The 12,411-nt window shown below is 41.7% G+C and overlaps 1 protein-coding gene across 1 annotated transcript in view; it reads right to left on the bottom strand.

Moving 5' to 3' along the window:
• The window catches only part of AKAP6 (A-kinase anchoring protein 6), a 368,170-nt gene that overhangs the window by 222,929 nt on the left and 132,830 nt on the right, over positions 1-12,411 (bottom strand). The gene's annotated exons all lie outside the window — the stretch shown is intronic.

The raw sequence follows: 12,411 nt of genomic DNA, 5'->3' as shown, positions 1-12,411 counted from the left end.
AAGGGTTGGACTCGGCTATTTCTCAGCTATCACACAAACCAGAGAACATCAAGGAGGACCGAGTACTGTACTGAGGAGTCAAATGCTTCCCAAATCTTTGATTTTTAAAAGCTTATTTCTTACAATGTGACTCTGCTTGAAAAATGAATATGTCAGGCACATCAGGGGCATTTTTCACTCACGACCATCATCCAAAACCCAACAAGTGCTGGTATGGCTGAATCCCAACTCAGGGCCATTGCTTTCAGGAAGCCTTCTCTGTTGCTTTACATGGAGTTACAGACTCCCTTCTCCCTGCTCTTACATGTGTTTCTACTACAGAATTTATCACCTGTATCCTGCTCTATTTCTACACTCTGCTACCAAATTATAAGCAATTTTAAAGAAATTCAAGTTTCACATTCATCTCCAACTCAGGTCACATGGAAGATGTTCAACAGATTTGCAGAAATCATGGATATCTGTCAAACTGGATCAACAGCACTCTCTGAAGGGGAAGGCTTCCAGTTAGGTATTTCAAGAACATGGGTGGTCTTCCAAAGAGTTCCCACCTCTGGAATGTTAGAAGGCATTCCAACCACAGCAGGTCCAGTGGAGAGGAATCCTAATAACCAATCTGTTGAGTCAATGGCTAGTCTTCAGGGTGAAAATCAATTCCTAGAGTTCACTAATTAGGACATGAATTTGAAATACTACGTGCCAAATGTTGGCTTCTCCATGACAGAGCTCCAAAATATACAATATATTTCACTGTCACTGATGACTCCTTGAGCAATAGCTGTACGCAGAGCCCTAAGCTTAATGTTAAGAATATTTAACACAAGCTCAGGGCGCCTGGGTGGCTCAGTGCGCTAAAGCCTCTGCCTTCGGCTCGGGTCATGATCCCAGGGTCCTGGGATCGAGCCCTGCATCGGGCTTTCTGCTCAGCGAGGAGCCTGCTTCCTCCTCTCTCTCTGCCTGCCTCTGCTTACTTGTGATCTCTCTCTGTCAAATAAATAAATACAATCTTTTAAAAAATAAAAAAAAGAATATTTAACACAAGCTCATGATGGTACAGACTCAGTTAGAATGTAATTTGGATGAAAGAGGTTAAACCACCCAAAATTGTGAAGTGTGGTATCATTCATTCACTCGTTTAGGAACCATGCATCATGCCTGTTCAGTACACTGGACTGATAGTGACTTAAGGGGTTTAAAACATGGCCTCTGGCACCAAAGGGCAACTAAACATGTCCCTAGGAGAACAAAGTGCAGCCCAAGTCATCGCGGATGTTCAGGAGTGACTCTGGGCTCTCTTTTTCTTAGTGGCAAAAAGGGGTCTTCTTTTTAAAGCTCAGAGGAAAAAGCAGATTAAAAGAAACTGGATATGAAGGAGATGGGGACAGACAGATCAGAGTATGAAGTATAAAGATAAGAATTTTGACTAAAAAAAATGTTTGACTCCAAAATGGTGAACCATTTCATCTGACTAGAGGCATAAAAAACAGGGAAGTTTTAGCCAAATATGACAGAAAGAAAACAATGGTAAGTTTCCTCACAGGCTGTTCACTCTTTCTCGTATTGTCCTTTTTCGGCTATAGGTATATGGTTGAATAAAATAAAGTATGGCAAAGTATGGGAAGCCTACTGCTTCTGGCCAACACAAATACTCTGAGCTCCATGAAAAATTAAATATGACTTTATAGCCAAAATATGGCTGCATATACTTTTTGCCACTGCAGTAGATATCCTCAACTCTGAAGCAAGGCCATGTGCAATAAGGTTCACGTATGTTTCAGGGAGAAGGGACAAGGAAAAGAAAAACACTTGAGATCAATGTGAGAGTGCCACAATTTAGAAAGAAACCTGTTCTAGAGATTTCCTTATAACTGTAAATTTAGCCTAGTGCTCTCTCTGATTCTCTGTTTACTTACAACAGACTTGTGCTGAATGGTTAGTAATCATGAGCTTCTGAAGAGGTGCATCAGGCCTATGTCTCAGAGCAAAAGAGAACCTAAGGACCTGTGAGTAGGTTGGGTAATTTGACATAATTGAAGCCAAGAGTATAGAATAGATGCAGCTGGGTCTGGTTCTGCCTCAAGATGATGTGGAAGCATTTGATTAGGAAAGTGGAAGAGATGAGGTATTCATTATTAGGAAAAAGATCAGCTGATAAGCTTGATGCTGTAGAGAAGACCCATTTAATATATCTATTACCCAAATGGTACAATATTGCTTGATTTTCAGGTGCACCCATTAACCATTAATAATATCAACTAAGGAATTAATAATGGGCCGCTGAGAAGGCAGCCATGCAGGCACATTAACAAAACTGTCAATGAAATTTCTGGCCACTAAAGGGTTCTATAATAAGCACTCCCCATTCTATCCCCATCTCTGCCTGAGGGAGGGAAGCTTAGATGGAAGGATTTGCTTCTCTTCCTCTTTCTTTTTCTTTTTCCTTGAACCTGATACTTGAACACATTTCCATTCTTGTGCTCCTAACACGTTCCCTCAGCAATGCCTGATATCCCTCTGCAACATCCACAGCATTCCCCGAAAATGCAGGGCATTCTCTGAAGATTTAATTTATGGCAACAACATTACCATAGGTGGGTACCACATTCCTGTGTCAACGATTATGTGACATTCCTTAAATATGAGTAATCTGGGTTCTAGGAAACTCCAGATCTTTTTAGTGTCTTTAAAGCAGCATATAATTGAACACCTAGAAGAGAACAACTAAGGAAATGGAAAATACAGAGACTGAGACAAAGGACTGGATTATCAAAGAGATGATACATCAGAGGCTGACGAATGGGTATTTCCACACCTGCAACCTCTAGCTCCACCACCTTAGATAGATCTGGGTGCACTACTCCTTGACAGGATCGAAATTTATACCGATTTATACCGATTCTACTTCGACCATGATCAGACTTTACAAAACAGATAAAATATTACCTCTAATCCTATTCTATTCAAATTTCTGAAAAGCCCCGTTTGATGGGAGTATGGCAGTCATGTAGATATGAAATGAAATCAAGGAAATGTACACCTTGGTGGACAAAACTATGACAAGAGTGAAGAATGACTACTCATGAGGACTCATAAGATTTGGATCTCCTGGCACAGGAAATAGTGGGAAAGAGCATACTCACATTCAGAGGCTTAAAGATCGAAAGTGGCTCAGCCTTAGCAGTATTGTCTCATGAACACAGACTTTCAATCGTCCAATGAAATACTGTTAATGTCTGCCAGGTCCATTGATGTCCATGAGTATTGAGATGTTGGTGAACAATCAGAGAGGCCGAAAAAGAGTTATTGAGTCTTTCCTGACCAATTGCAGTTTTTTTTAAGCACATGAATTAGTAGATATTTACTGGGCAGTCTTTGCCAGGCTTAGAGATACAAAAGATGACAATACACAATATACACTCTGGGCACATGCAGCATATAGTCTTTTGGGTGAAAGAGATTTAAAAAAAAAAAAAAAAGCCAGTAGCATTATAGGACTCGGCATAGCATAAATGTGGAATCAGGGTTTGGTGTCTAAGAGAGAACGGAAGGACCTTAAGCAAAATGAATAGAAATATGCCCTACCCAATGAGATTTTTTTTTTTAATTAAAGTATCACGCTGGCCAAGTAAAACCAAGAGTGTGGGCTGTATTCTGTATGAGTGTGGCAGGTGCTGGATGGGTGCTGTGGGATCCCAAGCTGGGAACCAGGTTCTGCAGAGCCTTTCGGGGAGCTAGTGGAGAAAGGACTAATTTGTATGCAGGCCTGGAGACAGCATTTATTGTAGCAGGAAGTAGGAAGCCGAAGGCAGGTAGGTGTGGCTGGGACAGGGTATTAGCAGGAGAGGCGGAAGCTGTGATATGTGGTCATTAACTCCAAGAGCCATGAAAGAGTCAGGGAAGAAGATGTCAGAACACTGGAAACGGATGGGCACAGTTCTCTGTTCTAGAAAGCTCTCTGGTTGTTGTGCAGAGTTGATTTTAAAAGGGCAGACTGGAGACAAGCAGGCCATTAAGGAGGCTGCTGTGGTAATACAGGCCAGATGTTTCTGCATGCTCACAATTTTTTTAATTAAAAAAAGGTATGCTTTTCTTCTAAATGAATGAAAGAAGAAAAAAATGGAGAAAATCTTCTGTCTTTTTTAAGTTTTTCTCAGTGTGTGAGAGCAGCGTGTGCCAGAATTTAGTTCCTTGGCTGTTCTGATGATAAATACCAGAGGTTATTAGTCAGGAGTCTCCCAATGTGAAAGACATATTGAACTGATGAACTTTTACTCCCACTGTCATTTTAAAGAGATGGTATATATGCTGATGAATAAGGCACTTGATGACACTTTTTCTTCACACAAAAGATTTTTACTACCCTAAGAAAATGAAAACTTGCTTTTTTTTTTTTTTTTTAACAAGGGCAGGAGGAAGAATGTGTGTTCAATCAGAAAAGCAGAGGCTTAAAAAGTCACCTGCTACCTGCCTTAGGCCATCTCCACCCGGGGTCCCCTCTGAGCCATGCCTACACCATCCTGTGTTCCCACAGGGGCTCTTGGTGAGGAAGAAAGCCCCTATCCCCTGGGTCGCAGCTGGAAGCTCCTCTTCTCTCCTCCCCAATGCCAACAACAGAGGATGATCATGTGGTCCTCAAAATACAAAATATACCTCGTAAATGCCATATGTGCCAAGAATGGAAAGATTTTTATGAGTAAAACAGTTCTTTAAGAACCTCCTAAAAACTGGACAAGTTATTACACAGCCATTCAAGTTAAGATTGTGAAATCACATGAAAAATACACAGAATGTATTACAAGCTCAAAAAATGAAGATTCAGAATGGTGTCTGTGACGGCAGTAGAGTGCACGGAAACAGAAATCCGCGGGGAAACACAACGAAATGTTAACATCATTTGTGCAGGGTAGGACCTGGAGTTAATGTAGCCTGGTCTCACGGAAGGGGTTCTCTGTGCTTCGGCTTTCTACAACAGAAGATGAAAATAATACTGACTTCTAGGTTATCGCGAGAATTAGAGATAATGATTGTAAAGCACTGAAGCAGCACCCGGAAATAAGTGGGACCAAAGAAAAACCATTACGACTTTTAAATTCATTTTCTCTCTTTTCCAAACGTGGTCTGTGGGAAATGGTACTTTATGGTGACTTCAGGCGACAAGGAGCACTTCCCTTTGAGGCTCTCTGAACTCTGCAGGTGCACAGACCACATCATCTTTCTCCAGTGTCACCGCCCAGCACAGGTCTGCCCACAGGGGGCGCCCAAACATAGATGCTGCCATCTGAGACGGGGCGGAGGCTGCCCAGAGAGGCCAATGATTTGGGGCTTCCTCCTGCCTCCAGTGTGTGCTCTTGGGCAAAGCATCTAACCCTTCTGGGCTTCTGTTTCCTTATCTACAGTCCAGGCATTTGGACTCAATATTTTCCAGTCCTTGGACGCGCTGATTTTATCTTTCAGCCAGACGGTTCAGGATAGGTGGCTTGGGAGGCTTTTTATTTATTCTAAACTAGAAAATTTTCAAAGGGGGAAGAATCCCAAAGGCCATCTAACCATTCATCTACCCCAGGGCAGCTCCGTCCCTCAACCATCCTGGGCAGATGTGTTCATTCTATTTTTAACTATCTCCAGGGAAGTTTCTTCTAACTTCTCATCCCAAGTCCGCAACATTTCTTCTCAGGAATTTAAGAGCTCTGTGCAAAGCAGCACGAGCCTTCCTCTGCTTCAGATTCTTTTGCCAAGTCATCTCTGCAGTGTGGGAGTTGGAAATCAGAAACATTGTGAGAATATGCCAACAAAATCCACACGTCCAATCAATCATCAAGCCCTGCCAATTAATTTCTCCAACCTCAACTCTTCCATATTGATTAACACTGCCTTTAAGTCAGGCCCTCATCATCATCTCTTGTGAGGTTGACTTCAACGGCCTTTGGTCATGGTCCCTCAAAACCACATTTATTCCTTATTTGTGGCCTGCCTGTGAAGGCGCAGGTATTGTCCTAAGTACACGGGATGTGGCTATGAACAAGGTAAATAGCCCCTGACCTCACAGAGCTCACCGTCTAATGGGGGGTGGAGGGTGTGCATCTTAGTTGCAGTCAGTTGTGTCAAGGAGGCCATGACAGCGTGTGGGTGCTGGTGACAGCATGGTCTCTGGGTTCAGGGTCAGCCTGGTTCAAATCTCAACTCCTCCATCACCTACCCACTGTGTCACTGTGGGGAACCTCTGGTTACTCAGTTTGTTCAACTGTAAAAAGGGAATAAATGTTAGTGCCTACTTCACGAGATTGCTGTCATTACTTCAGGAGAGTCTGGCCTGTCATAATAGTTCAAGAAAAACCATTTCATTACACAGAATGGCCTGCCTCCAAAACAACTCCTAAAAAGATGCTCCTTCATTGTAGGATAAGGTCCAGCCTCTGGCATGACCTACAGAGCCCTCTCAAATCCCAACCAAGTCTGCTTCTCAGGTCCCATGTCTGCTTGAAATGTGCCCGAAATGCTTCAAGTTTCCAGCTTACACCAGCCATCTCACACCTCCGAGATTCTGCTCTTGCTGGTACCTCTGGTAAGGACTGGTATGGACAGTCCTCCCCTTCCCCTGGCTAAGACCTGCTCGTTTTTTAAGATTCATCTCAGGGGTCAATCTCTCTAGCAAGTTTTCCCTGACTTTCTTCTATCCTCCCAGTTTGCACATTCTCCTAAGTATCCCCAGGACATGTGCAGAGCTCAAACCACTACTTGCTACCATGTTGGATAACTAACTGGTGATGTATGTTCTTCCCGGCCATGAGTTCCTGGAGTTTCTTCTCACTCATTTTTGGATCCACAGTGCCTCAAACAGTGCCTGGCACACAGAATATGCCTAACCAATGTGCAGGGAATAAATAAAGATTCATATCAAAAACCTTCCATGGAGCTTTCAAACTGCACATGGCACTTTGGGAGATGTTAGTGCAGTCACTCTTCGCTTGGAAATGGTTGATAAATGTCCCCAAATTTTACTCAGTGAACACCATGTAAATGAGCTGTCATGTTCCTTCGCTTACAAAATTACTTGCCAATTACACTTAGATGATCCCAGTGTAATTGCCATGTAAACTGTACCCTGGCTGAGATAGCCCAAATCATCAATTTAACTTTGCCCTCTCATCATATGGTATTTACCACATAATTAAATAAATGGTCAGCCACCACCACAATTGTATATCTCCCCAACGAAATGAAGTGGCTACATTTGTCACTGATTTATCAGTTATGACAATACGCAACACACCTCCAGGTATAATATTAGAAGTTTAAAAAATTTAAAAGCACTATAAAACTCTTGAAAAAGAAGTTACAAGTTTATGATCAAAAGGAGAAGCATTATAAAAACTTTGTTTACTTTAAAAGAAAAGAAGGAGGAGGAGGAGGAGGAGGAAGCAGAGGAAGAGGAGGAGAAGGAGATGAGGAAGGAGGAGGCACTAAGATATAAAGACAAAAAGTCCTCATTCCTCCTAAGGAGACGTTTTTCTTGAAACCTCAGATAATAAAAACATCTCCAAGCATTTGAAGGGAAGTTCAGTTCTTCAAACAAATCACAATTTATTTCGAATAAACAGTTGCATTTTGCTGTGTGTGGAAGGCCATATGTATTTTACTAAGGTTGACATTCTTTCCTGATCGACTTGCTAATACCTCATGCAAGAATTAGATACGTGGGAGAGACCCTAAATGTTGACAGTGCCTCTTAGTGACCACATTTTCATTTGCTTTTCTGGATGCCACCTCCACACCTGGCACAGGTAATCACATTGACTTCCCAGCATGGCCACATTAGACCAAATGGATTCACAAACAGAGGTTCTGTCTAAAGGGACTGTTTGACTTCCAGAACACATTGCTCTGAGGCCCTGATTGAAAAAAAGGTCAGTGCTGGCCCAAATATCACTCTGCCCCCCGCGGTGGAATAATTGATGTGCAGCAGCCCCTACAGATGTGGAGTCACCAAGGTGATGGATGGATAGAAGTATATTATTCACATGTACATCTGCTAATATACAGGTCCCAGTGCAAACACCAAGACTTAAGAATATTATGTGGATTTAGGACAATCCCTGAAGGACTCCACTTCCATTAAAAATTTGTTTGGCAGCCTGGGGCAGATCTATTCCAACTCCCACATGCTTCATGCATTTGAGAGGGGGAACCAAACTACTTTAAAAATAAATTTAATAAATCTTGTAATGTCAAATCATTAACATCCTGTCTAGTCATATCATCTTCGTATTTTGAAAGAGCAACATTAACCTATGGAATTTTTTTTAAAGCTTTCTAATATCTGAGTTAACATTTTTATTCTCCTTGGGTTTTCTACCAAAGGGAATGAGTTACATCCCGAAAACAGAAGAGAACATTCCAATTTTTTCCTTCTATGGGCATTTCTCTTGTCACAAATATACCAGACAACCCAGAAAGCTCTGTGACCAGAGTCCATTTTGGTTTGGAAATAGTAGAGGAAATAATTGAACTCGCAGACATTACCAGTTATTGTTTGCTGATTTACAATACTAGTTACAATTTGCTGCTTGTAATGGTTGTAACACTGCTCTTACAAATGTTCATTCATTCATCTAGCAGATATTTTTAGTACCTATTAGGCACATGCAAGGCTGGGTGTCAGAGGAGACAGCAAAGAGACACACAAGCTATCCCCTCAAGCAGGTGACAGTCTGGGTGGATGGGGAGAAACCCAACCTCTCTAAGGACACCTGAGCTTCTCACACCACATATACTTCTCAGGTCTCCAAGGAAAATGCTCATGATTCCTTCCAAATGAACAAAGTATCCTCACCTACAATGTGTTTGTTTGCTCTTCACAACAATCTTCAGCAACTCTAACAGTTGTTTTGTGTGTCAGATCTGTTTCAAGCCTGAAACTCTTATCTTAATATTACTTACATTGAGTGCACCGCTTCAAGATTCCAAAATCCTATGTGACCCAGTAGATAAGGAGGATCTGCACAAGGGTGTATACTGGAAGAGCGGCAGGAGGGGACAGCACCCTGGCTCAGGTGAGCTAGGTCACGCACTGGCTTCTGTCCATATAGGCTCCTATATGGACATGCAGCCTGGGCTGGAAGCCTCATGGTACAAAGCCAGTCTGCAAACCTTCTCTTCAGCACTTAGCCTATTACTGCCCTAAGTAGGAAGTGCTTAATAAATGCAGTATTTCCCTGGCATCCTAATTTAAAATAACCATTCTGTCCTAAAAAGAGAAATAAACAAAATAATAAACTGGTAAAATGTTTAGCCACCAACAATTTTCAAAATGATAAGAACTGCTGGGTATCACGGGATCGAGTCCTAACACTGAGTCAAGCCAAAGTGTATTCCCAGGGGCTTTGAACAATTCAGGAATCCTTTTAAGCTGAAAGCGGAAGACAATACTCGTGTCTCCTAGATGGACAGAATTAGATCTATGAGCCAAGGAACGGGGTCCAGGACTTCTACATGGCCAAAAGGAGCCTCCCGTCCCCACACATCAACATCAAAATGCCTGCATGCTTAGGAATGCCTGGCGGACCTTTCCATTCCCAAGCCACCAAAGGAAGTAACTCAAGGCTGGGAGCTGAGTATTTTAAAGACCCCAAAGAGAAGTAATGCTGCTTCCCTACTAAACTCTCAGCTCTTCACCTTAAGCTGATGGGAAGCAAGGGGAACAAGCAAATAGAACTTCAAAGGTCCTATGAGGCCACCAGCTCTGCTAGGCAAGGCGAAGGGAAGTGGCAGCCAAATTCACACAGCTCAGGTTTTTGAAGTCTAACCAACGGTCTCCCATTAGCTGAGCAATACAGTCGCTGCTGTATGGTGGCAGCTGCTGGTCTTGTGAAGCTCAGGCTTCTTGGGCCAGTGCTGTCCCTCATCTCAGCAGAGAAAGGTAGCCAGGGAAATGTGAGCACCAGGAAGTGCCCATCATCTGTTAACTTGAAGCAATGAAAAATGGAGCAGAGGTGGAGATAGGAAGGCAAAGCAAAAGAAAACCAGCTTTTTTGGGAAATTTTTCTGTATGGCTAAAAACTGTGGGAAGTATATTGTTGTTGTTGTTTTTAATGAAACAAATGAGAGCTATTTAATAAAAATACGATATAATACAAAGTTCTAAATTTAGACAGTAAATGCATGAAAGTATCTGTATGGAGATTTTGTAAGCCAGGAAAATTAACAGTTTAATCCAGTCTGTCTTTATAAGTACTTAGGGTAATGACACAGTAAGGAAAAATTTTCAAACCCTCCAGGGTTACCAAGGGTTATAAGAAAGGGTACCAAGATTATAAGCACTGTCTGCAGGATTTGGGTGCTTCTCTGCCACCTTGTGGTAGGCCCCTCAAATTGCAGGTACTGATCCTAAAAAGAACAGCAAAGGTGGGCTTTAAAAGCTACCCCATATACAAATACTCAACCTCTGTATGCACATAAACATGGACCCTATACACTTTTCCAGACCTGTAGCAAAAGCTGTCCCTAGACTACAACAGATTTTCATTACATGGGGTCTCTGAGCTGCTGCAAACAACAGACACTAATGGGACAAGGAAGAAACTTTCAACTACTGTTAAAAAAACAAAACAAAACAACAACAACAAAAAAAGAACCCTGAATACTCAATGCTGTATTATTTGCAAAAGCATAAATAAGGATGCGGCTTAAATGGCCATCATGGGAACGATTACATAAATTGTGGCTCATCCACACAATAAAATATTAAGGAGCTGCTAAAAGTAAAATGGGTAGTAGATCCTCATGTACTGACAGAAGGATGTCTGAAATATCTTTAGATACAAAACTCAAGTCATTGAACAGTATGTATAATATGAATTTTAAAAATTCTTAAAATGTATGCATTTTTACACCAACAGGTCCAAAAGGATACAGAACAAACTGTTTATGCAAGTTATCCAAGGGAGGGTAAGTCTTTTCACTTTTATTTTTACGCTCTTTTATACAGTCTGAATTTGTTTTCCAGTGAATATAATGTTTTCCTTTAACTAGTTCCATAATATCAGCAGCTGAATGAAAGATGAAGTTTCCTTCTCCTTCAGCACATGCCCCACAAGCCAGGTCACTGAGTTTTTGTAACATCTGCCCCTGCTGTCCCATGTAAATACTCCTTGTAATGTTCACATTCCCTGGCTCCACACACCCCCAGATGGCCCTAGAGCTTCAGTTCTACTCTACACAGAGAAGCTGTCTGCCAATTTTCACATTCTTCAATACATTCAAGTCTTGGTCAGATTTCCATCAGCTGTGGAGTGGCAGGGCTTGCTCTGCTACTGTCAAGGACATTAGTAGCCTTGGGGAGAGTAGGGAAGATGAAACAGACATTAGCAATGAGATTTGTGACCACTCAAGAGAGAACATCAAACGGAGAACTCTGATCCATCCCTCTCTTGCTAATCTACCCGCTCTCCTCTGTTCTTACCTACCTTCCACCTAACCCCAACCCACATCCTCTCCAGTCTGCCCATGGTTAGGCATCATTTCATCCTTGCATTCAACAACAGCCTCCCTCATCTTGGGCTTGTTCCACCCATGCCGAGATAAGCAAGCTCCCGGAACACACTGGTCCTTCCAGGACTGGAATCCGAACACGCTTTTGACACACGTAGAGACCTGTTGGCTGCTTATCAGCCTGGCCTTGATGTGTGTTGAACCCTGGATTCCTCAAACTGTTGAGATATCCATGTTCTTTTGGGACAGAACCCCCCAAATAGTGTCCTTTTAACATACTTTCTATTCACATCACAGACCAGGGACTCGTTTCCTTAATACATATAAAACTCCCATAAATCTTGAAGCAAAAATCCAAAGACCCAACAGAAAAAATAGGCTAAGAATATGAGCAGAGAGTTCTCAGAAAAGAAATACAAATGACTCCTAAAAATATGAAGAGGTACTCGACTCCATTTAAAATACAAGAAATATAAACTAAACTACAATGAGATGCTATTTGTAACTATCAGAGGGACATAGATCACCAGTGTGAGAACATATTTCATAGCAAGGATGGGCCAATGGAGGCATTCTCATGCCCTGCTGAGTATAAATGGTACAATCACTATCAAGGACAATTTGGCAACACATAAAAATTGTAAATGTGTATAACTTTGACCCAGAAATTTCACATATAAGGTATTTACTCTAAGGATAGACTTAAATGATGCACTATGATGAATATTCAAGGATATTCACTGAGGCACTGTTCATAATTTTAAAAAAGACTGCAAACAATCTGTTTTCATCAATAAAGAATCAGTTAAGTGAATTATGGCATATTCATAAATGGAACACTGTGCAGCCATTGAAAAGGATAAAGTCAGTTTTACATTTGCTGATTTTGAATTATTGGTAACATAAGTCAAGGGAACAAAGTTA

Source organism: Martes martes, assembly GCF_963455335.1.
Source record: "Martes martes genome assembly, chromosome: 7".
Taxonomy (NCBI): Eukaryota; Metazoa; Chordata; class Mammalia; order Carnivora; family Mustelidae; genus Martes; species Martes martes.
This window is presented reverse-complemented; position numbering and strand designations above follow the sequence as displayed.